At 46.0% G+C, this 23,576-nt stretch overlaps 1 protein-coding gene across 1 annotated transcript in view; it reads right to left on the bottom strand.

Annotated features, from left to right (window-relative positions):
• Positions 1–17,797, bottom strand: part of TBPL2 (TATA-box binding protein like 2) — a 57,247-nt gene extending 39,450 nt beyond the window's left edge. The window contains exon 1 of the mRNA XM_075329891.1: positions 17,708–17,797. The gene's annotated coding sequence lies outside the window, so the exon portion shown is untranslated. The remainder of the gene's footprint in view (positions 1–17,707) is intronic.
• Between the last annotated feature and the right edge of the window lie 5,779 nt (positions 17,798–23,576).

The following is a 23,576-nucleotide window of genomic DNA, read 5'->3' as shown; positions in this document are numbered from 1 at the left end:
GGTAGCGCGGGGTTAACGACCCTCCGCTCTGATGGCGCGCTCCCTTCGCGCTCTTTTTCAGGCACGCCCCCTTCTTCCTGCGCTCAGCGAGGCTAATGGCGGCGGCAGTTTTCAAACAGTAACACAGTCTTTTAGGCACAGTTTCTGCAGGCGCACAGTACCCGGTGGGACCGGGCACGAAATCCTGTTCGTGACGCCAAAGTTGACTCGCCCACCCCAAGGCTATGGGACACCCGGTGCCGGGCCGGACTAGTCCGGGGGTAATCAGTGGTGGCGGGGCCCGACTCCGTGGCCCTGGTGGGTGTCAGTTAAATATGGCTGGTGACTTGGGGTTTGTGTTCGTGACGCCACCTGTGGTATGCGGCTATTAAGCCGCCGCTGCTGTGTGAGGCCTCCGGGGTGATGATATGGCAGCAATGGTGGTACTGCTCCCCACAGGTGGAGCGGTGCCCCGGGGACACTGTTGGTGCTCGTGAGAGTCTATGGTGTTGTGTGGATAACACGGTGCAGGGCCGACAGGCAATGAAAGAAACAGGCACAAACAACAGTCTCTTTACCTTCTCCTCTTTTACTTCACAAACGGTTAGTCCTGGGAGACCGTTACAGGTGGTAGAGGGCTCCGGCCGGCCTGGAAGTAACTGAGATGTCGTTTTGGCCAGATGAGTATGAGGCCTACTCCTGTTCTTTTCCTTACTGTGCTAGGACCCTGCTCTCTGGATATAGCAATGGCCCTCTTTCTGCTGGGACCGGTGGTACGTCCCTTTCACTCTGTGGTAGGCCGCGCAGACCCTCTCTGGTGCTTCTCTGCTGGAGTCCACACCGGGCCCTGATGATGCAGCTGTACCTTCGGGCTGTTTATGGGCCAGGTGCTTGCAGCTCTCCTGCCCTTCGGATTCGGTTACCAGGGAGTAATTTAGGCCCTGGTGGCCACAGACTCCGATGTCCGAGTCTCTTCTGTGCCTCTCTGCTCCTCCTGTTTCACTGGGCCAAGCTGCTCCAGCTCTAGTCCCCAGTTCCACAGCGCAGCACACTCTGCGTCCGCACTCTTTGCTTTCTCCTACAGACTGAACACTAACTCCTCCCTCAGGCCAGACTTAAGGAATGCTCCCTGGAACTCCAGGTTCAGAGCTCCCCCTGCTGGCCTGAGGGAGAACTGCGTTGGATGTTAAACTTACTGGCCAATAGACCTCCCAATTACCTCCAGGCTCAGCATTAACCCTTTGGAGGGGCAATGCTGTTGTGGCGACCAGGTCCTGGGGCGCCACACTTCTCCTGATCAATGCTTCAGCATCCCTCTGATCAGAAGAAATCCTGCTCTCCTCTGAGTGTCGCCGCTCTGTCGTCATTCAGAGGAAGTGAGTCATGGCAGTGACAGGGGTCATCTGACCCCACGCTGCTATGACAACCCATTGGTGCCCTGTGATCACGTCACGGGGACACCAATGGTGGCGAGTAGCACTGCGATCCCCGCTGGAGTGCTTTAGATCGTGCTGTCAGATTTAAAGGGTTAGCAGGCGCAGGTGGATTGGAGATCCACCCACGCTGTTAGCTACACATGTCTGCTGATCGAATCAACAGACATGTGCGGGGAATAATACGGGCTCGTCCTTGGTCATAAAGAGGTTAATAGTTGGAATGTATCTGTAAGTATCGGATACTGTAAGGTTGTTCCATATGGGGTCCGAATATTTTTGCGCACCCATAGACTTGAATAGGTGAGTCTCATCTTAGGCCCCACTCACACTTGCGCTATTTTGACGCAAACGGAATCCGTCAGTAATGTAGTACAGTTCATTTATTTACAGTGGAAGCGCGACACCATGTGGACACAAGCGGGTACTGCATGACACACACGTGGCATATTAACGCGCTTCCACTGTAAATAAATGAACTGTATTACATTACTGACGGATTCCGTTTGCGTCAAAATAGCGCAAGTGTGAGTGGGGCCTTACACATGGAAGAGAGTGCATGATGAGATTATTTTTTTTTTTCACTCGGACTTTCAGAACAGCTCTAGTTAATAACATTGGTCCGAGTGCTGTCAGTTAGAGGTCAGTTTTTTTCCACAGACCGAAAATACCGTTGTGTTAACATAGCCTTATGTTATATTGTTAAAAATGGACAGCAAAAGGAGGTGAACTTAAAAAAACCCATACGTTTGGATGGGTGAATTTGGTCTGTGATTTGGATCAAAAATGAACGTGTCACCACAATTTTTTTTTGTGATCTGCAATTAAAGCACAGATGTGTAAACAGCCCTATTGGTTATAATGCGTACGTGGTTCTAGCCATGAAAAATGGACGTCTGAATGAGACCTTAGCCGTAATACAGTGCTACTATAAAAACGTGATCATGGAGGAAACCATTGGGGAAATATCTTCAGACGTGACATCACTTGTATACGGTGTATGCCAGGTTATGGAATAATTACAGGTGTAATGAGCTTGTGCTATTATCAACCACAATATATGGCTGTGAAGCTCCATCCTTTTAGGATATTCAGATGCAGCGGTCGAGGAGCTTTTAAAAATTCATCAAACACTGGGTCTGAAAAGCCACATGGGTTTTTTTACTGTTAAAATAAACTAAATGTATTTCGACTATAAAAACCACAACCGCATTGAAAATAGGATTAGGCCTCTTTCACATGTCCGTGCAAAAAACACTTGTTTTGCACGGTCCGTGGTGTAGGTGCATATATGTGTGCATTCAGCTTGTGCTGTCAGTGTGATATCCGCATAGCAAGCTGACAGTGTGAACTTTTAGGCTATGTCCGCACGTTGCTTTTTACCTGCTTTTTTGCTGCTTTTTCAACTGCATGTCAATTGTTTTTGCCATTTGGGTTTTGCACTGCAAAGCTGAGTTTTTGACCAATGTTCTGCAACAAAAAGGCTGCAGTTTGAACTGCATAGTGCGGACAAGAAAACCAAATTCCCATAGACTTTGCTTGAAAAGCAGAACACAACCATTTTGGCATTAAACGTTGCAGTTGAAAAAGCAGCAAAAAAGCAGGTAAAAAGCAACGTGCGGACATAGCCTTACACTTGTTCTACCTGTTCATGGTGCTACTGTGTCCAGCGCTGCTGTTAGTTCCGGTCCTCGGTGCAGTGCATATGCAATGAGCATAATGAGCGGGGGTCAGAAGCAAGTGACAGCAGCGCCGGAGACATCAGCAGTGGAGACAGGTGAGTATAAAAAAGCATTTTATTTCAGACACGTGGTTTTCTCCGGTACGTCACTTTGTCATACGGATCACATCAGTGTACGGTCCGGGTGACACCTGTGCTACCGGAGAAAAATTGACATGTCTACGTGTGGAGCACAAGGCCACATGTATGCTCCACACAGACACACGGTCCATGTGAAAACGCAGACCCATTGATTTTAATGGGTCTACATACATGTGTCTGTCTCCGGTACATGTGAAAACAGACCTCACACGTACCGGAAACATGGACATGTGAAGGAGGCCACCCACACCGCAAATGCAACGTCTCAATATACCGGTGATACGAAACAGGGAGGCAGGATGGCGCAACTCTGGATCTGCTGCCAGCTACACTTTCTGGCTGCACCGTTAGGCCTCATGTACTCGTTGAGTATTTGGTGAGTTTTTTTACCTCAGTGTTTGTGAGAGAAAACCAGGCATAGAAGAATCAGAGGAAAAGTATAATATAAACATGACACCACTTATGTATTTATTACCCACTCCTGGTTTTGGCAACAAATTCTGAGGTAAAAAAAATGATCAAATACTCAAGGTGTGGACTAGGCATTCATTTTTAACAACGTAGAAGGCCACATACACACGTTGAGTATTTGGTGTTTTTTTTTTTTTTACCTCAGTATCAAAGCCACGAGTGGGTGATAAATACAGAAGTGGTGCTGTGTTTCTATTATACTTTCCTCTGATTGTTCCACTCCTGGTTTTGGCTACAAATCCTGAGGTGAGAAACTCACCAAATACTCAACATGTGCACGAGGCTTAAGGCCCTGTGCGCACACTGTGTTTTTACCCGCGGTTTTGCTGTAGAAATTTCTTGAGAAATGTTTAATCTTTCTGCAGACATTTCCCAGCAAAATCTATGGGGGAAAAAAAATAGCTGTGCGCACTGCGTTTTTTTTCTAAAGAAAATTCTTTCTGCAGAATATCTTGAGAAAATGTGCATGTCACTTCTTTTCCGCAGGTAGCTGCGGTATTTCACTCCATTCACTGTAATGTAATCGCGAAATACCGCGGGTATACCTCAGGTAGCAAATGATGTGCGGTATACCCTCGGTATAGCCGCGATTTACCTGCGGTATTGTTCATCACTGCCTGCGTTTTGCAGGGAAGTGATGTCATTATGACAGGAAGAGGAAGCGGAGCAGAGTAAACACACACATCACACTCTCTGGACGCCGCATGGAAGCACTTCCGTGTGACCTCCGTCGGGGGCCCGTGCAGTCTGTGTCCCGCTCCAGCCCCGCGGCTGCCAGCACTGCAGTGTCAGTGTCTGCCCGCCCTGCAGTATTAGCAGCTTATCACACTGCAGTGCGGGCAGCCGCGGGGATGACGAGCGCTGCTGTCAGGTTAGATGAGATCATTACCTGCAGTGACTATCTCCTGCTCTGCTGATATCAGCGCTGTCACTGCCTTCTATGCCCGTCTCGCGGGCGGCCCGAGACTGTCACTAGTGGTGACGTCACAGTCTCTCGCGATACTGCTAGAATGTGGCAGGCATAGAAGGCAGTGACAGCGCTGACGTCAGGAGAGAAGGAGATCTGCAGGAGATCTGCAGGTAATGATACTGCAGGTAATGATCTCATCCAACCTCCTGACAGCAGCGCTAGTCATCCCCTGCAGTGACCTGGGTGACCTATTGATGTTAGCTTAGGTCACTGCATTACTCTCCCAGCCAATGGGGAACATTCTGTTCTTCATTGACTGGGACAGTGACTATGGTATAGATCGTTGTGGGACCCCCTTATTGGATTACGCTGGACCTGGAATTGATTGTTCTTTTCAATAAATTGGTGAAAGAGGGAATGTATTGGGGAGTGTTTTTTCAAATAAAACTTTTTTGTTGTCTATTTTTTATTTCTTACTGACTGGGTTGGTGATGTCGGATATCTGATAGACGCCTGACATCACTAATGCCAGGATGAGTTGGGGCGAAGCACCAGGATTGGCACATCTAATGGATGCGCCACTTCTAGGGCGGCTGCGGCCTGCTATTTTTAGCCTGGAGAGTGTCCAATAACAGTGGACCTCCCTAGTCTGAGAATACCAGACCACAGCTGTCCGCTTTACCTTGGCTGGTGATCCAATTTGGGGGGGACCCCCACGTTTTTTGTTTTAAATTATTTATTTAATGTAAAATAACAGTGTGGGGTGCCCTCTGTTTTGGATTACCAGCCAAGGTAAAGCTGCCAGCTGCCAGGCTGCAGCCGTCTGCTGTACCCTAGCTGGGTACAAAAGATAGGGGGGACCCCACGTCGGTTTTTTTAATTATTTATTTATTTTTTGGCTAAATACAAGGCTAAGCACCCTTTAGTGCCACGTGAAAGTCACTAAAGGGTGCCAGCTTAGAATATGCAGGGAGGTGGGACATTATATATGTCTTTCTCATCTATTTATCTATCTATTCATCTATCCATCTTTCCCTCTATCCATTATCTGTCTATCTATCGATTATCTATATTATTTATAAAAAAACGGAGGGACCAACCTGCAGAAAAACCGTGGCAAAAACGCATGCGTTTTCACATGGTTTTGGTGCGTTTTTTTTACTGCAGGTGCGGTAATCTTCAACTCCCAGAAGTTTCTCAAGAAATTTTCTTGAGAAAAATCACTTTTCTAGTGCGCACATAGCCTAAGTTTGTAAAACTGTGTACAAAGTGGCCAGGACTGTCCGAAGCAAAACTGAAGGAGGCATTTTTGTGGGTCCAGATATTAAGAAACTCATGAAAGACGATGGGTTCTAGACTCGAATGAAAGCTGTTGCTTGGAATTCTCATAAGGCTAGGTTCACATTTCTGTCAATTTGAATCAGCCACAATCCGCGGCTCTGGTAAACAACGGAATCCGTTTGACGGATTCCGTTGTGCTCATATACTTATATGAGCGGCAGATTGTGACTGATGACGCTGCGTTGCATCCTCCATACGACTGATCAGTCGTGGAACGACTGACCGTTGGGTGGCAGGAACGCAGCATGTAGTGTTTTTTGAGCAGCGGAATCCTTTTGATTTTGCTGCGCATGCTCTCTCTCGGCGGCCGAACGATCAGCTGATCGCCTGGCGGCCACTAATGAGAGCGATCAGCTGATCGCCCGGTGGCCGGCTAATGAGAGCGATCAGCTGATCACCCGGCAGGCGGCTAATGAGAGCGATCAGCTGATCACCCGGCGGCCGGCTAATGAGAGCGATCAGCTGATCACCCGGCGGCCGGCTAATGAGAGCGATCAGCTGATCGTTCTCTCTGTCTCTTGTTTTATAACAGAATCCGCTTTCTCTTCCAATACTTGTCATCCATTGTACAACGCATCAGTCACAAGTGTTAAGCAATGCATGTGACTGATGCAAAACAACGGAAATGTGAACCTAGTCACCCTTGTTCGATTTTCTGTTTTTCATTTTTGTTTGTTCTTCCCCTTCTTCCAAGAGCCATAACTTTTTATTTTTCCATGAATATTGCCATATAAGGGCTTATTTTTTTTTTTTGCGGAACAAGCTGTACTTTTGAATAAAACCATTAGTTTTACCATATAGTGTACTGGAAAACGGGAAACAAATTCCAAATGCGGTGAAATTGAAAAAAAGTGCAATTGCACAATAGCTTTGGGGGTCTTTTACAAACCCGGTTCAAGAAATGGTAAAACTGATGTATCCATACGATGCCTCAGGTCGGTACGAGTTCATAGATACCAAACATGTATAGGTTTACTATATGTATAGGGGTGAAAAAAGAATTGCGCTTTTGTCAGCATTTTCCGAGACCCATAGTGTTCTAATTTTTTGGCATCCGGGGCTCAGTGATGGCTTTTTTTTTTTTTTTTGCGTCTTGAGCTGATGCTTTAATGGTACCATTTTTGTGCAGATGCTACGTTTTGATCGCCTGTTATAGAATTTTTTGAAAAAAATTGCGGCGACTAAAAAACTTAATTTTGGGGTTTAGAATTTTATTTTTTTCACACCGTCTATTAATTAGATTAATTGATTAAATATTTTGATTGGGCATTTCTGAACGTGACGATACCAAATGTGTGTAAATTTTTTTAATTTTATTTTCAAAGGGGTGAATGAGGGGTGATTTGAACGTTTAGTTTTTTTTATTTTTTCATAGTTTTAAATCTTTATTTTTACATTTTTTTTTAATTTATTTTTCTAGTCCCCCTAGGGCAGAGGTCCCCAACTCCAGTCCTCAAGGCCCACCAACAGTGCAGGTTTTTGGGATTTCCTTAGTATTGCACAGGTGTTAATGTAATTACCTGCCCAGGTGCTGGTTCCAACAGCAGTGCAATGCTAAGGAAATCCTGAAAACATGCACTGTTGGTGGGCCTTGAGGACTGGAGTTGGGGAACCCTGCCCTAGGGGACTTTATCACTGCACAGTCCGATCGCTTGTTCATTTCTGCTGATCAGAGCAGCATCGCTTTGATCAGCAGAAATGCTCATCTCCTGTGAGTGCCAACACTCTGTCAGCTCTCACAGGAAATACTTTATGGGCGGCACGGTAGCTCAGTGGTTAGCACTGCAGTCTTGTAGCGCTGGGGTCCTGGGTTTGAATCCCAGCAAGGACAACATCTGCAAGGAGTTTGTATGTTCTCCTTGCGTTTGCGTGGGTTTCCTCTGAGTACTCCAGTTTCCTCCCCAAAAGACATTCTGATAGGTAATCTAGATTATGAGCCCCAATGGGGACAGTGTTCCTGATGCATGTAAAGAGCTGTGGAATATGTTAGCGCTATATAAAAAATATTTATTTTTTATTTTTTTATGGTCGCGTCAGGGGTCATCAGCTGCCCCACGCTACCATGGCAACTCATTGGCGCCTCGTGAATGCATCACTGGGCCACCGATGACAGCGTGGAACGGCGCAATCCCCGCCGCAGCCAGTTAAATCACGCTGTCAGTATTTGACAGCGCGATCTAAGTGATAAGCAGGCGCTTTTTACTGACCCATGGATAATTGTATGGATAATTTTTAGTCTGTGACTTGGATCTAAAATGGACGTGTCTCCGGGGATTTTTTGCTGACACACAATCCATATGACAATTACACCATAAACTATATTGGGTACATGTTCTATCCTTAAAAAAAAACCAAAGAACATGTTTATGAAAAATGCTTCATGTGTGACATTGACATCAGTGAAATGTAAGTTATAGGTGGTGTCAGGCGCGTGAACATCTAATGTATACCTCAGCTGACAGTATGAATAAACTGAATAAAATACATTGTCACTTATTATCCTGTAAGAGTAATATAATGTTTACTATGTCGATATAACAACTGTAATAATTATAAAAAGGATAATTATTTTATATATTATTGCAGAAACCTACAAATAGGATTGAGGTGTATATACTTGTTCTTCCAGCAGGTGGCAGTGCAGTCTGTAGATGCGGCGGTGACCAATCACTCACCTGGAAGGCCTCATTGCCGCAGAGGTATAGATGCCATGGACAAGGGGATGGTGATGTTAAAGCCATTAATTTGGGGCTTCCTATAGTCAGGGCACCATAGCTAATCAATGTTGTGGAACTACAAGTGACAGCATTTCCTGTTGACTTCAGGTTAGGCATACATTTATAGTTTTACAAACTAAGGACAAATTAGTTGACCTCATTCTTGTGTGTATACTGTATATACACTCGTCAACAGTGAAAATGCAGACCCAAGGAAAAAAAAAAGTTGTGGAATTATGGAAATCACAGGATGGATAGACACGTTACTGATGTGAAACTGATAAAAAATGGAAACTACATTTTTTAGACCATCTTTATTCAATATGGAGTCTGAGCAGAAATCCCCTGCTATCACTGAGGTTATTAATGGCCGTATGAGGAATGTTTTGTAGCACGGAATGGACTTGGACAGCAAATCATCAAGATCCACTGCTGGCAGCTGCTTTGTAATTGCTGAATAATGATGTCACAGATGTGCTCCAAGGGGAGACAAGACCGGAGACACTGGAGGCCATGGGAGCATATTTAGGGCATGCAGGCCGCTCACAGTGCCCTGAGCAACATGGGGCTTCCTGCTGTTGCTCTGTTGAAAAACAGTTTCCTGGGACATTTTGGATAAATGATCAAATGCAATGCCAAGCTGATGTATCTGGAAGGAAAATATCAATAAGGAAAAATCCGCACTAATAGAAACTTGTCACTTTATGGAGCTTTAGCTAAACATATTTAATACATAAAAAGACTTTTAAAATCTAATATATTAAGCTGAGTGTAGGTATGTATGAGTGTAAAGGAATCCGCACCGTCTCATTTACAATCACGAAATTTTGCACAGACACTTCATGTGACCCAGGGAACATCGTAGACTATGTTTTGATAGGAAAATGTAACCCCGCGCTTTACAGCTAGTCTCTTAAAAACATGCCGCCATTAAACTAAATGGAACCTGGAACTACTGGTTTTAATAGCAGCTGTGATTGGTTGCTATAGGAACAAAAGACATTGTTAGTATAAGAAGCTTATGTGTGAGGTAATAAGATGTCGGTGGGGAGACGGATAGAGACAGACAGAGAGAGAGAGACAGACACAGACAGAGTAAGGCTATGTTCGCACGTTGCGTTTTTTTCCGCGTTTCTGCAGCGTTTTTAGCAGCAGCGTTTTTGCGCTAAAACGCATGCGTTTTTGTTTTCCAGCAAAGTCTATGGGAAAAGCAGAAATCCTGTCTGCACTTTGCTTTTTTTTCTGCAGCGTTTAATTTGCATATTTGTGGTCAAAAACCATGCAGAAAAAGAAGCAGCATGTCAGTTGTTTTTGCCATTTCTGCAGCGTTTCCTTAACATTGGAGTCAATGAGAAATGGAAAAACGCAACCAAAATCACAATTCCTGCGTTTTTCATGCTTTTTACCTGCTTTTCCACTGCGTTTTTGACTCCAAAAACGCATGCTTTTCTGGACAAAAATTAATGGGTTCTAATGTTCCTTTACACACACACAATAACCGAAAATTTAAATGTTAAAAAATTATAAACTTCACCTATTTTTATGATAAAATGTGCATAACCACTATTTTTTCTTTAAAAATGATAATTTCCCATATAGTTTTATTAAAAGTTAATTTTATACTTTTTTTCTCTTTTTTCATTCTTTTTTGACTATTTCAACTTTATTTCTCAGTGTCTTGATCTACAAAACGCATCTCCAGAAACGCAGGTAAAAAGCGCTAAAAACGCACTAAACGTGTCCCTTTGGGCATACAACAGGTGGACTGAGATTGAAAAACTTTGGCTGGCGCCTATACATCCAAACACGCTCCTGTGGCCCCCGGCCCGGTGTGATTCGCCCCCCCCCCCCTCTTCTTGGACCGATGCAGTTCACTAGGGACCTCTGGGCATTTTGCATTAGAAGATTTCCTTTGGCATCCCCCTGCTCCCCTCTGGTGTCCTTCATATACCAACCCTTCCTCCCAAGCAGTCTGGAGTCGGACATGGTGCACCCCTGGCTCAAGGCAGGTCTATTCAGATTTGCAGACATTATAGATGGAAGTACAATGCAGATCCATTCCTTTGAGTACCTTAGAGATAAATTCTCTCTCTCTAATCGAGAGTTTTTCCAATATCTGCAGATCAGAGACTTGGCTGGCTCCTTGTTTGGCAGGGCAGGGGCCTCGATTCCCACAGATTTTGAGAAAATTTGCAGAAGGGGCACTGATACTAAGGGACTAATTTCGGAAATTTACATTTTGCTTTCTGAGTCACGGGAGGGGCCCGAGGGGTCTTTTCCATACATGCGGAAATGGGAGTCTCTATTGGGAAGGCGGATACTTCCTCAGGAATGGGCAGCAATCTGGGGAAACGCCGCCAAGACGTCAATATGCACACTATATAAGGAAAATATCTATAAAATTTTGCTATTTTGGTACCACACTCCAGATTTCCTTCATGGCATAGACCCCTCCATACCGGCTTGTTGCTGGAGATGCGGGGGAGGCAGGGGCACCATTCTGCACATATTCTGGTCCTGTCCAGGGATAGTCCCCTTCTGGGAGCGGGTTAGAGGGTTGATCCATAAAGTACTATATATAGAGGTTGATCTTGATCCCCTGATCTATGTTCTGGGTCTTGGGAATGGGGGATTGGGAAAAACGGCCTCTAAGCTTTTGTCCCACATCCTTACGGCGGCCAGATGCTTAATTGCAAAGAATTGGAGGCAGCCAGGGACACCCTCACTCCAGAGCCTCAAGTATAGATTACTGGACGTTAGACGCATGGAACATCTCACGGCACTATTGCATGACACAGTTGACCGTTTCCAGGCCGTGTGGGCACCATGGGACTACTTTGCGGGACAGGAGGATCTGTGAGACTGAGGCCTATGGGTCCTATGGAAGGAGCATGGACTCTTGAAACCCTTCCCTCTTCCCTCCTATTTCTCCTCTCCCCTCCTAACCCTCCTCACCTGTCCTGTCATTGTTTGTCTAGGTTCGATAAGAATTCTGAATTTTATGTTTTATTTTATGTATGAAAAACGTAAATTGAAAATCTCAATAAAAATTCAAAGTTTTAAAAATAAAAAAACGCACTAAACACGCGGTAAAAACGCATGCGTTTTTAGCGCTAAAAAATGGTCAAAAGCCATTTGGTCAAAAACCAAGGGAAGGAAAACGTGCAGAATAAACTGCAGGTACTCCGACGCAACGTGCGCACATAGCCTAAGAGGCAGACAGACAGGGAAAGAGACAGAGAGATAAAGAAACAGACAGTGAAAGACAGACATAGACAGATGGGGGAAAGAGACAGACGGGGGAGAGGGACAGAGACTGGGGAGAGGGACAGAGACTGGGGAGAGGGACAGACTGACAGACACACACAGACAGTTACTATCCCGGGCAACGCCCGGATACTACAGCTAGTTAATTCATAAAATTGATCCACAATATTTGGACTATAGAAGTCACTGTAAAGGTTCATATAATAATAATAAGCTGTGACTTCCGTTGTAAATAGATCAATGCAAGCTCATCCACTTAAAAACCGTCTTGACTATCAGGCAATTGTCACATGCGATGCTGGTTCCTCCCAGTAGGTTAAAATTTAATTGTCCTGATCAGTTACCCACAGAGATCTTCAATTGTATATATTACCGTCACCTCTGTTGGACAGACAATAGGATAAGTCATCAATGTCCGATTGGCTGTGATCCGACAACCCGCACTCCCGCCGATCAGCTGTACTCTGTGCTGATGGTGGCAGCAGGCATCCGGAAATGGTCAGTTGCCCCGTCAACTGATAGCGGCCGCATTCAGGTACTGCACATCCGCCTCCCATTCAGTTCAATAGGAGGCGGATATGCAATACCTGACCACAGCCACTATCAGAAGACAGGGCAGCTCCGGAATTGAGCATTTCCAGCTGCCTGCTGCCACAATCAGCACCTAGAACAGCTGATCGGTGGGAGTGTGGGGTGTTGGATCATGACCAATCAGACATTGATGACCTATCCTAAGCATAGATCCTCAATATACGGTGGCTCAGTGGTTAGCACTACAGTCTTGCAGCGCTGGGGTACTGGGTCCAAATCCCACCAAAGACAACATCTGCAAGGAGTTTGTATGTTCTCCCCGTGTTTGCGTGGGTTTCCTCTGGGGTCTCCAGTTTCCTCCCACACCCCAAAGACATACTGATATGGAATGTAGATTATGAGCCCCAATGGGGACAGAGTTGCAAATGTATGTAAAGCGCTGTGGAATTAATAGCGCTATATAAATGAAAAAATATAATTATTATAAAAGTAATAGACAACATCTTAGTAACAGATCCTTCTCCTTCCACCTCCTTCTCAGGTCATGGTGCATGTCAGGCTTTGTATGGAGAAATTAAATGGACCGCGAAAAAAAAAAAAAAGTCTGTAAATGCACCAATAGTAACCTAAGGGGGCACCTCCACCGATCAGCTATTGTGTGTATCAGCTGCTGCCGAGAACTGCACCGCAGCTTCTCTTCTCTTGAACAAGCAGGGCTCTGCGTCGTCAACATTACCGCTTTAAAAAAGTTGTGTGCTTTAAAAATGCTTTAAAATAAAAAATGTATTACCTACTCCTTGAAATCCTTGCCACTCCAATGCCGCCTCTTCACTTCTCCTTGCAGTGCGTAGTCGACGGGGCTGCAGCGGTGACATCCTGTCTACGTGTGACCACTGAGGTCACTGATTGGTTGCCACGTCACATGTTGTAGACATGATGTAATCGCTGCAGTCCCGCCAACAAAGGACTGCAATAAGCACTGAATTTTTTTAGGCTACGTTCCCATGATGAGTATTTGATGTTTTCTATAGTATTTCTGCACCTATTATGTAAATAATAATAATTATTATTATTATTATTTATTTTTATAGTGCCATTCATTCCATGGTGCTTTACAGTGAAAGAGGGAATACGTACAATAATCATTAACAGTACAAAACAGACTGGTATAGGAGGAGAGAGGACCCTGCCCGCGAGGGCTCACAGTCTACAGGGAGTGGGTGATGGTACAATAGGTGAGGACAGAGCTGGTTGTGCAGTGGTGTACTGGACTGAGGGCTATTGTAGGTTGTAGGTTCGTTGGAAGAGGTGGGTCTTGAGGTTCCTTTGAAGCTTTCCACGGTAGGGGAGAGTCTGATAGGCTGAGGTAGAGCGTTCCAGAGTATGGGGGATGCACGGGAGAAATCTTGTACGCGATTGTGGGAAGAGGAGATAAGAGGGGAATAGAGAAGGAGATCTTGTGAGGATCTGAGGTTGCGTGCAGGTAGGTACCGGGAGACTAGGTCACAGATGTAAGGAGGTACTTGCATTTTTGATGCTAGAGGTTTTTGTCTCTTTTTGGTATGACATGTTTTTTAATAAAGCTACTCTTTTTATATTTCCCAGTATTTGGCTTGGACAAAACTTTATTGATACAGTCAAGTACTGATTGCATGCGTTTTTACCTGCTGCATCTACCCGCAACAGAAATTGACATGCTGCGGAATTGAAGCCCGCACCGCAGGTCAATTTACACTGCGTAAAAATGAAGCTTAGTGGACAGGAGATTTCTATAAATCTCATCCAGTTTTCAGGAACTGTTAAGTGCTGCATTTTTAACTCAGCGAAAATACGCAGTATCAAAAACTTACCAAAAACTCATCATGCGAATTTTTTTTTTTTTTTTTATTCCCCGTCAATTTCCCGGCTGTGAGACTACCACTTTCACTTATATAATGCCGCATTGTAGAAGAAGTATAGCGCAACCATTGGCCATGTGGACCCAGACTAAAGCCTGCTTTACACCAGGCAATCTATCGTGCGATAGATCGTCGGGGTCACGGTTTTTGTGACGCACATCCGGCATCGCTGGCGATGCCGGCCTGTGTGACACCTCCTAGTGACGCAGTATCGCTCACAAATCGTGAGTCGGGTACTGCTCGTTAGGTGCCATAATATCGTTTACTTTAGTTGACCATCGTTTCCGTGGTAGCACACGTCGCTCCGTGTGACACCACGGGAACGATGAGCAGCTCACCTGCCTCCCGCGGCCGCCACCGTCTCTATGTGGAAGGAAGGAGGTGGGCGGGATGTTTACGTCCCGCTCATCTCCGCCCCTCCGCTTCTATTGGCCGGCGCCCGTGTGACGTCGCTGTGACGCCGAACGTCCCTCCCACTCCAGGAAGTGGACGTTCGCCGCCCACAGCGAGGTCGCACGAGAGGTAAGTATGTGTGACGGGGTTTACTAACTTTGTGCGACACGGGCAGCGATTTGCCCGTGACGCAAAAAGGACGGGGGCGGGTACGATCGATTGAACTTTCCTCAACCTGACATCTCCCTCTCTGTGTGTGGCACAACGATAAGTCCTAGGCCGCAAGCCCGCTGCCTGGGGGTTATACTTGACACTGATCTCTCCTTCACCTCCCACATACAATCTCTTGCCCGCACCTGCCGCTTGCACCTCAAGAACATCTCTAGAATCCGCCCCTTTCTCACTATGGAAACGACAAAAACCCTCACCGTGGCCCTGATCCACTCTCACTTGGACTACTGTAACTCTCTATTAATTGGTCTCCCCCTAACTAGACTCTCTCCTCTACAGTCAATCCTTAATGCAGCAGCCAGGGTCACCTATCTGGCTAACCGCTACTCGGATGCCTCTGCTCTGTGCCAGTCATTGCACTGGCTGCCCATATATCATAGGATCCAATTCAAGCTGCTTGTTCTCACCCACAAAGCTCTCCACAGTGCAGCACCCCCCTACATCTCCAACGTTCTCTCTGTCTATCAGTCCACCCGTTCTCTACGCTCTGCAAGCGACTTTCGACTAACATCCACACTAATTCGAACCTCCCACTCCCGGATCCAAGACTTCTTCCGAGCTGCACCAACCCTCTGGAACGCTCTACCCCAAGAAGTTAGGACAAATCACAACTTACTCAGCTTCAGACGCACCCTAAAGACGCATCTTTTTAGGGCGGCCTATCACACTCCCTAATCAGATTCGATTCACATAGTCCCTCTACAACCTCTCACAACATAGCTCCACATCAAACTCCATGGCACCCAAAGGCATCTCAAGGCTTGGGCCCACTGGTCCAGGAAACCATTATCCAGCCCCATTTCCGTGAGATGGTTGGATTGTCATTGTAAATAAGCACTTGAACCTTGCCTCTCCCCCCATCTCATTGTAGATTGTAAGCTTTCACGAGCAGGGTTATATTTTTTCTCCCTCTAAATATTGTATTTCTATAACTGTTACTTGTTTGTATATGATCCTCCTGAATTGTAAAGCGCTACGGAATATGTTGGCGCTATAGAAATAAAGATTATTATTATTATTATTGTGAAATCGCACAATCGGTCGTACCGTGTAAAGCAGGCTTAAGTTTTGCAGAGTTTTTATGGACTCCTCTATTCAATGTGGGACCATGAGAGCTTAAATGGAATCTGTCAGCAGGTTTTTGCTATGTAATCTGAAGCCAGCATGCTGTAAGGGTTAACAAATAGAATTCAGGGATGCCTGTCTTGTGACAGTCGGAGTTGTTGTTTATTTGCTAAGTTTGTTTAAGCAGCAGGACACACCAGGACCTGTGGAAGCACCTGTTTCAGTGAGAAACGGCCGTCGTCCGATGTACCTGCACTCCCCCCTCCCCAATTATGCTGTAACTTTGCTTACTATTGCACATTAAAATATTTCATATACTCCACCGTGAAGTGCCGCCTTTCCTGCTTTAACGGATCTAATGGACTGCTTTTTCTACAATGGCAGAGCACCATTGGAGTTTGCTGGAGACCCGATATCCAAGAGAACCACAACCCGTGAGTACTCACCTGAGGCTGCAGTGGCCGGCCGTCTCTTTCCACCTTAGACCCAAACTAAAGGGGGCTTTACACGCTACGATATCGTTAATGTTTTATCGTCGGGGTCACGTTGTTAGTGACCCACATCTGGCGTCATTAACGGTATTGCAGCGTGTGACACTGACCAACGACCTTAAGCGACCTCAAAAATGGTGAAAATCGTTCACCATGGAGAGGTCATCCCAAACTCAAAAATCGGTAAGGGTTGTTTATCCAGGTGGTTCATCGCTCATGCGGCAGCACACATCGCTATGTGTGACACCGCAGGAGCGAGGACCGTCTCCTTACCTGCCGCCGGCCCCAATGCGGAAGGAAGGAGGTGGGCGGGATGTTACGTCCTGCTCATCTCCGCCCCTCCGCCTTCATTGGCTGGCCGCTTAGTGACGTTGCGGTGACGTCGCTGTGATGCCGAATGTCCCTCCCCCTTGAAGGAGGGATTGTTCGGCAGTCACAGCAACGACGCCGACCAGGTAAGTACATGTGATGCTGCCGTAGCGATAATGTTCGCTACGGCAGCGATCACAAACAATCGCATGCGCGATGGGGGCGGGTACCTACACGCTCGATATCGCTAGAAATTGCTAGCGATATCGCTATCGTGTAAAGCCCCCTTAAGTTTTGCAGAGTTTTTTTTTATGGAATCCACTATTCAATGTGGGACCATGAGAGCTTTAAAGGGAATCTGTCTGTAGGTTTTTGCTATGTAATCTGAAGCCAGCATGCTGTAAGGGTTAACAAAGAGAATTCAGGGATGCCTGTCTTGTTACAGTCCGAATTGTTGCTAATTTGCTAAATTTGTTTAAGCAGCAGGACACAGCAGGACTTATCATTGCTCACTGGCAGACCTGCCAGTCCAGCACATCCCCTCCTCCGATTGATACCTCATTATCAATGTACAATCTCTATAGAGAGCCTGGTGTGGGCGGAGGCAGCTCTCTCAGCTCTGCTGTATTGCTAAATCTAAAAATTATGATAGTGTCAGAACGGCTGCACCCAGAAATCTAAGTCATCATCAATGGATTCTGGATCTCTTTGCTTACATCATACTGCTCTCAGATGAGGTATCAAAAACCTGCTGACAGATTCCCTTTAAATGGATTTTTTCGGAATAACTTTTTTTTGGTGTGCATTGGTTTGTGCTCATTGAAAGGGAAATATCCAACAATTCCTTACCTCTCCGGTCTTTGTTGAAGTATTCTCATTGTAGACGTTTATGCCTCTTATACAGGGGCATTGTGAAATTTGCCCTGCAGTTTATCCTGATTCATCGCGGCCTGCCGGTCTGCTATTTTTGGATCTGCCAGTGTGCATGTGTCTGTGAAGTTCAGCTGCTGATGTGACAGCCGATCATATCTCCGAGTCCTACAGTACACATAATGTGAGGACATTGCTGAATCACTCTCCGCTAATGCAGTGAGCAGTGACCGGGCTCTTTCTTCATTTACATTAATAGTAAAAAAAGAAATCTCTCCCTTAAAAGAGCACCACTATTCCCAAAACCTATTTTAGTTTGTATATTTTTGTATATTCAATAATTTTCACTATTATCTATATTATTATATATTATTAAGTGGAGTTTTTGTTGTTGCAGAATTTATACCCTATTATGTCAATTAGATTATTTGTGATTTTATATGCATTTTTATCTATTTTTTGATGGTGTAGTTTTTGTTTCTTTTTGGTCTGTCTGGTTAAGTATAGCTGCTCTGTTTTTCAGGATCTGTAGCTCAGTGACGGCTTATTTTTTTGCATCTTGACCTTGTGTTTTTCATCTTACCATTTTTGTGTGCGATGTTTTGATCGCCTGTTATTGCATTTTAATAAAATATTGGGACGACCAAAAAAAACTAATTTTGCAGTTTGGAGTATCTTTCTTGCTACGCCGTGTACCAATCAGATTAATTGATTTTATATTTTGATAGATTTGGCATTTCTGCATATGGCGATACCAAATATGTGTGTTTTTGTTTGTTTTAATTGTTTCATTTTCAATGAGGGAAAAGGGGGGTGATTTGAACCCCCTGGTGGTGTTTTTTTTTAATATTTTTTAAAACTTTTTTTTTTTTTTACTTTTTTATTTGTCCCCCTAGGGGACTTTATAACTGCACAGTCCGATCTCTTCTGCTGATCAGAGCGATGCTTCAGTACCCCTCTGATCAGCAGAAATGCTGTGTTACTGTGAGTGCTGATGATCTGCCGGTATTCCCAGGAAGTGAGTCATCACTGCGACTGGGACATCATCATCTGACCCCACGCTGTCATGGCAGCACAATGGCACCTCGTGATCGTGTCACGGGTCCACCGATGGCGGCGGGGAACAGCGCGATCCCCACCAGAGCACATTAGATCTCGCTGTCAGAGTTTTTCAGGGCAATCTAAAGGAATAACAGGCACAGATGGGTCTCCGATCCATTTGTGCTTTTTATCTCCATCGGATCTCCATCTGTGCCTATCAGCGGCACATGTCTGCTAATCAGCTCAGTAGACATGTGCAGGGATAACCGCGGGCTTGCCAACGGGAGCCTGCAGTAACTGGAGACAGATGACCTAACACATATATATACGTCCTAAGTTGTGAAGGGGTTAAGCTGTTTAAAGACTGAACATATGCGCAGCAATGGTTTTTTTTTTACAAAGCATTGTGTGCACATGGCCTTAGACGTATGAAAGTTTCACTTTAGGATTTGGGGCTCTGTATCAGAAACACAAAGCTCTGCCGTCTATAAAGATGTGTTGAGAAATGAATCAGCAGAAAATTTTAGATCTAAAAATGTCTTGATGACAGGAACACGACACGTGGCAGTTGAAGACATAGTGAATGGCGGCTATCATTGCATTTATTATTAAGATGCGATCAACATGTAGTGATGGATTTGAAGTGATTACATTAAAGATTGTGTTACCATTTTTGAAAAATATTGGCCACTGTCATGTCCCCACCGGAGTCCGCGCCTGCAACTTCTACTCCAATCGCCAGGTGACGCCGTGTTCCTGCCGTGGATAGTGCTCGTGATGGGAGAGGAGTCGGTGCCCTTGGCTCTGCTGAGCACAGGCTCCACTCATCCACTAGGCTGGGTTTTCCTAGAACCTGCAGTACCACTGGCTGACTGTAGGTGGCGCGTGTCTTCCAGCTGAAGTTGCCATCATTCACCTGCAGCCAATGCGAAGACACCACACCCTTCTTATTCCCCCTCCTGTCACATGACCACTGCCAGAGATAGTTCTGTACTCCTGGTTCATGTGCTGTTTGTATGTTGATTCCTGTGCGCTGACCTTTGCTTGTTTTTTGACTACCCTCCTGCCTGTCGTTTTTGTACCTTGCTGCCAGTTCCGGATTTGACCTCTGCTTTGTCTCCTCACTACGCCCTTGCCTGCTGATTCTGTTCCTGTTTAGCATTTCTTGTTTTTTTACCCTGCCTGACGAACACGGACTACAGCCTTCCACAGGTAGTGATCTCTGGGGCTCTGTGTAATTCCAAATCCCTGTATAGGGGTTAAAGGGTTGCAGAGTTCTTGGGGTCCTGCTTTGTGAGCGGCTTTTCTCTAGACTCCTCTTACAGCCAGTCTGAGTCTGTGGCTCCAATCAGGCATTACAGCCACAATGTGCAGTACTGGCTGTGGCCCTTCCTGTGCTATATGGGCCCCTTCCAGTGATAGGTGGCCCTTCCAGTGATAGGTGGCTTCCAGTGATAGGTGGCCCCTTCCAGTGATAGGTGGCCCCTTCCAGTGATAGGTGGCCCTTCCAGTGATAGGTGGCCCCTTCCAGTGATAGGTGGCCCCTTCCAGTGATAGGTGGCCCCTTCCAGTGATACGTGGCCCCTTCCTGGGAATACATGGCCCCTTCCTCGTGATACATGGCCCCTTTCACATATCTGACATTTTCATACACTTCCTATTCTTTTGTTTTTTGGTTTTTTTTTTCATTTTTTCACAAATAGACCATACACCCATCATACTCTGTTCACATGGCTGATTGCAGAAAAATCAGAGACGTGTCTGTCTAATAAGTAAAATTTTTTTGCTTACGAGGAAACCCCCCCCCCCAAATGTATGAAAAAAAGAGGACGTCTGAAAGAGGCTTAACAGTTAGAAAATGAAGCATAGAAAAACTTTTTTTTTTGCCCTCACCCCCTCAAAAAATGGATGCTATATGGATAGTAAGAACAGGCACAGATTGAAAATAAGTTAAAATTGGGGGGGACCAAGGGTGGCGTGGGAACTGAGGCGCAATCCTTTGGGAAGACAATGTGTATCTCTTGGAAGAAGATCATTGCGTTTTACATGCCACAAATCTTGAAAAACGTTCTTTCTTTTTGGATATAATTTGTTTTATCCCTTTTTTCCACAATTTTTGAGGAATATTTTAATTTTAAAAAATTTAGTTCAGACGCACCTTGTCCCTCCTCTTTTCTTGAAGGGGCATTTCCATTTTAGACATTTCCAGCATATCCATGCTTTTGAAAATTCCATAGGAATGAATGGAGAAAGCCACACATGCAGCCAGATCTTCATCTGCAGCCGCCATCTCTCCAGGTCGGAAAGTGGTCTCCCTTTCTGGAGACGGGTGTGAGTCCTCCATGTCAGATATTTGTGGCATATCCTGACATTTCAACCTCCAAGACGTTTCATGTATCTCCAATTCTTGCCTCTCAGATTACCGGGATCTCCTGCAGGTAAATTCTGTCGTTATGTCTTAATGTGGATTTGTGACATACTAAGAATACTTCTCTGACAGAACATATAGACAGGAATCTCCTAACACCCGGTGATTAAATATTGAAAGTAACACGCGGGAATGTGGCTAAAGGCAGACGAGACCTTCTCACCTGACTATAAGGCTTTATTTATTATCGGCAGGTTTTTTGGTCCAAAAATAGGTGTGGAATGTAAAGGGAAGTATATAAATAATGCTGTGTATGTCTCTTCAGACACAATCTGTGAGGGAACCCAACAGGAAGTATTTAAGGGGTTGTCCAGAGCCGCTCACTTCTACATTGGAGGTGAAAGGTATGAACGATGTTATGACTACACATATCTGTAGAGACATGGCAGGTATCGTACATGTGTCCTATTCTAATGATTAGATGACTGCACAATCTGCAGGTATCGTACATGTGTCCTATTCTAATGAGCAGACGAGTGCACAATCTGCAGGTATCATACATGTGTCCTAGTCTAATGAGCAGACGAGTGCACAATCTGCAGGTATCGTACATGTGTCCTATTCTAATGAGCAGACGAGTGCACAATCTGCAGGTATCGTACATGTGTCCTATTCTAATGAGCAGACGAGTGCACAATCTGCAGGTATCATACATGTGTCCTATTCTAATGTGCAGACGAGTGCACAATCTGCAGGTATCATACATGTGTCCTATTCTAATGAGCAGATGAGTGCACAATCTGCAGGTATCGTACATGTGTCCTATTCTTATGAGCAGACGAGTGCACAATCTGCAGGTATCGTACATGTGTCCTATTCTAATGAGCAGACGAGTGCACAATCTGCAGGTATCGTACATGTGTCCTATTCTAATGAGCAGAGGAGTGTGTGGCGCCCCTGACCTGGTCAGGCACCACTGAGTACTGCACCCATGCTGGGGACAGTACAATACAGGTAATCCAGAAGGCTGACAGGGGTGTGGTACACAGGCGCATAGTGATCAGGTCTCACACATGTACCCATGAGAGGACCCCTGGGGATCCCAGGAGGGGGCAAAGCCTATACCTCCACTGGAATAGTGGCAGGGGGTCAAAAGCCTCCATCTCCTCTCAAGGGGTGTGGTGGAGAGTCTGGTTGCTAGGTGGCGTAGGCAAGAACAGGAGAGGAGGGGCAGTGAGTCAGTTAGAGGAGAACTCCAGAGGGCTCAGTGAGGAGCAGACCTGTGGGGCTGTTGCTGTCTAACAGCGCCCGCGCAGTGGCTACTGACGGGGGAGAACGGTCACCTAGTAGTGCTACCCGAAATCCATCTTCAGCTAAAGAGAGGGCACGGAGTGGGAAGTAAGGAGACTGCTAGAGAGTACCAGGCCCAAACGGGCGGCAGATCCCGAAGCGGAGATAGATCCAGCTTTCTTTTGCTAAACCTGCCGGTGTGGGGCTCTCAAAGCCCACGCCACAACACCACAAAAAGCCGCAGCCACGTAGCCACAGTTAGGGCCCATAGCTCACAGGAGGCAAGAAGCTGGAGTGATCTGGCCCAGGCAACAAGCACACGGCAAACGAAGGGGAGTGAGGCTTCAGCAACTTCCCTGGGTGACCCCCATAGGGACTCAAAGTCGGGGTCACCCCAAACCACCAAGGGCTAAGGAAGGCGAGTTAGTAGTCACCCTCACAAGTCAGCCTGAAGGACACCTGGTTCCCGCCTGGTTCATCCCAGCTACGCCCGGGTTACTCACCCTGCCACCTGAAGTGAGTAAAAACCCTGAAAGACATTCTGCCTGTGTGGAGTTATTCTGCGCCTTGTGGTACTACGCACCTACATCGGGCCCTGGGGCTTGCCTCACTCTCAGGAGGCTATTCCAACTAACTGCACATACCATCAGCCCCAGGCGTCCCTCAACCTGCAGTGGCGGTCCCCACTGACCACAATACTGAGAGTGGCGTCACGACAAGAAGAAGATCTCCTACCTGTGACCAGATCCAGCTGCGTGGAGTCCCTGAAGGTAATGCACCGACACAACACCTGTGGGGCTTCACATCTGGCGTCACGAACAGGATAAGGACTAGACCTGTCCAGACAGGTGACCATGTGCCTGGGCGGTCCGCTTGAAAAATTGGAAGCGCCGCCATATTGCCACCATGAAAAGCGCGCTGAAAAACAACAGCAGCCCGCGCTGGAAGAAGTTACCGCCCACGAAGAGGTGTGGCTACCCAGAGATCCCCTGCAGAGTTCTGACCTCGCTTGTGAAGAGAGCGGAAGCGTCCAGAGACGTCGGGACAGAAAGGGAGCCAGAAGCCTGCTGCTGGGAGAGGAGCTGCTGAAAGAGGCAGGGCAGAAACTGAACAGCTTGCTATTAGAGGCAACGGCGAGTCCACAGCTGG

The sequence above is a fragment of the Anomaloglossus baeobatrachus genome, chromosome 12 (assembly GCF_048569485.1).
Source record: "Anomaloglossus baeobatrachus isolate aAnoBae1 chromosome 12, aAnoBae1.hap1, whole genome shotgun sequence".
In the NCBI taxonomy this organism is placed as follows: domain Eukaryota; kingdom Metazoa; phylum Chordata; class Amphibia; order Anura; family Aromobatidae; genus Anomaloglossus; species Anomaloglossus baeobatrachus.
The sequence above is the reverse complement of the archived record's forward strand: the minus strand, read 5'-3'. Positions and strand labels throughout refer to the sequence as shown.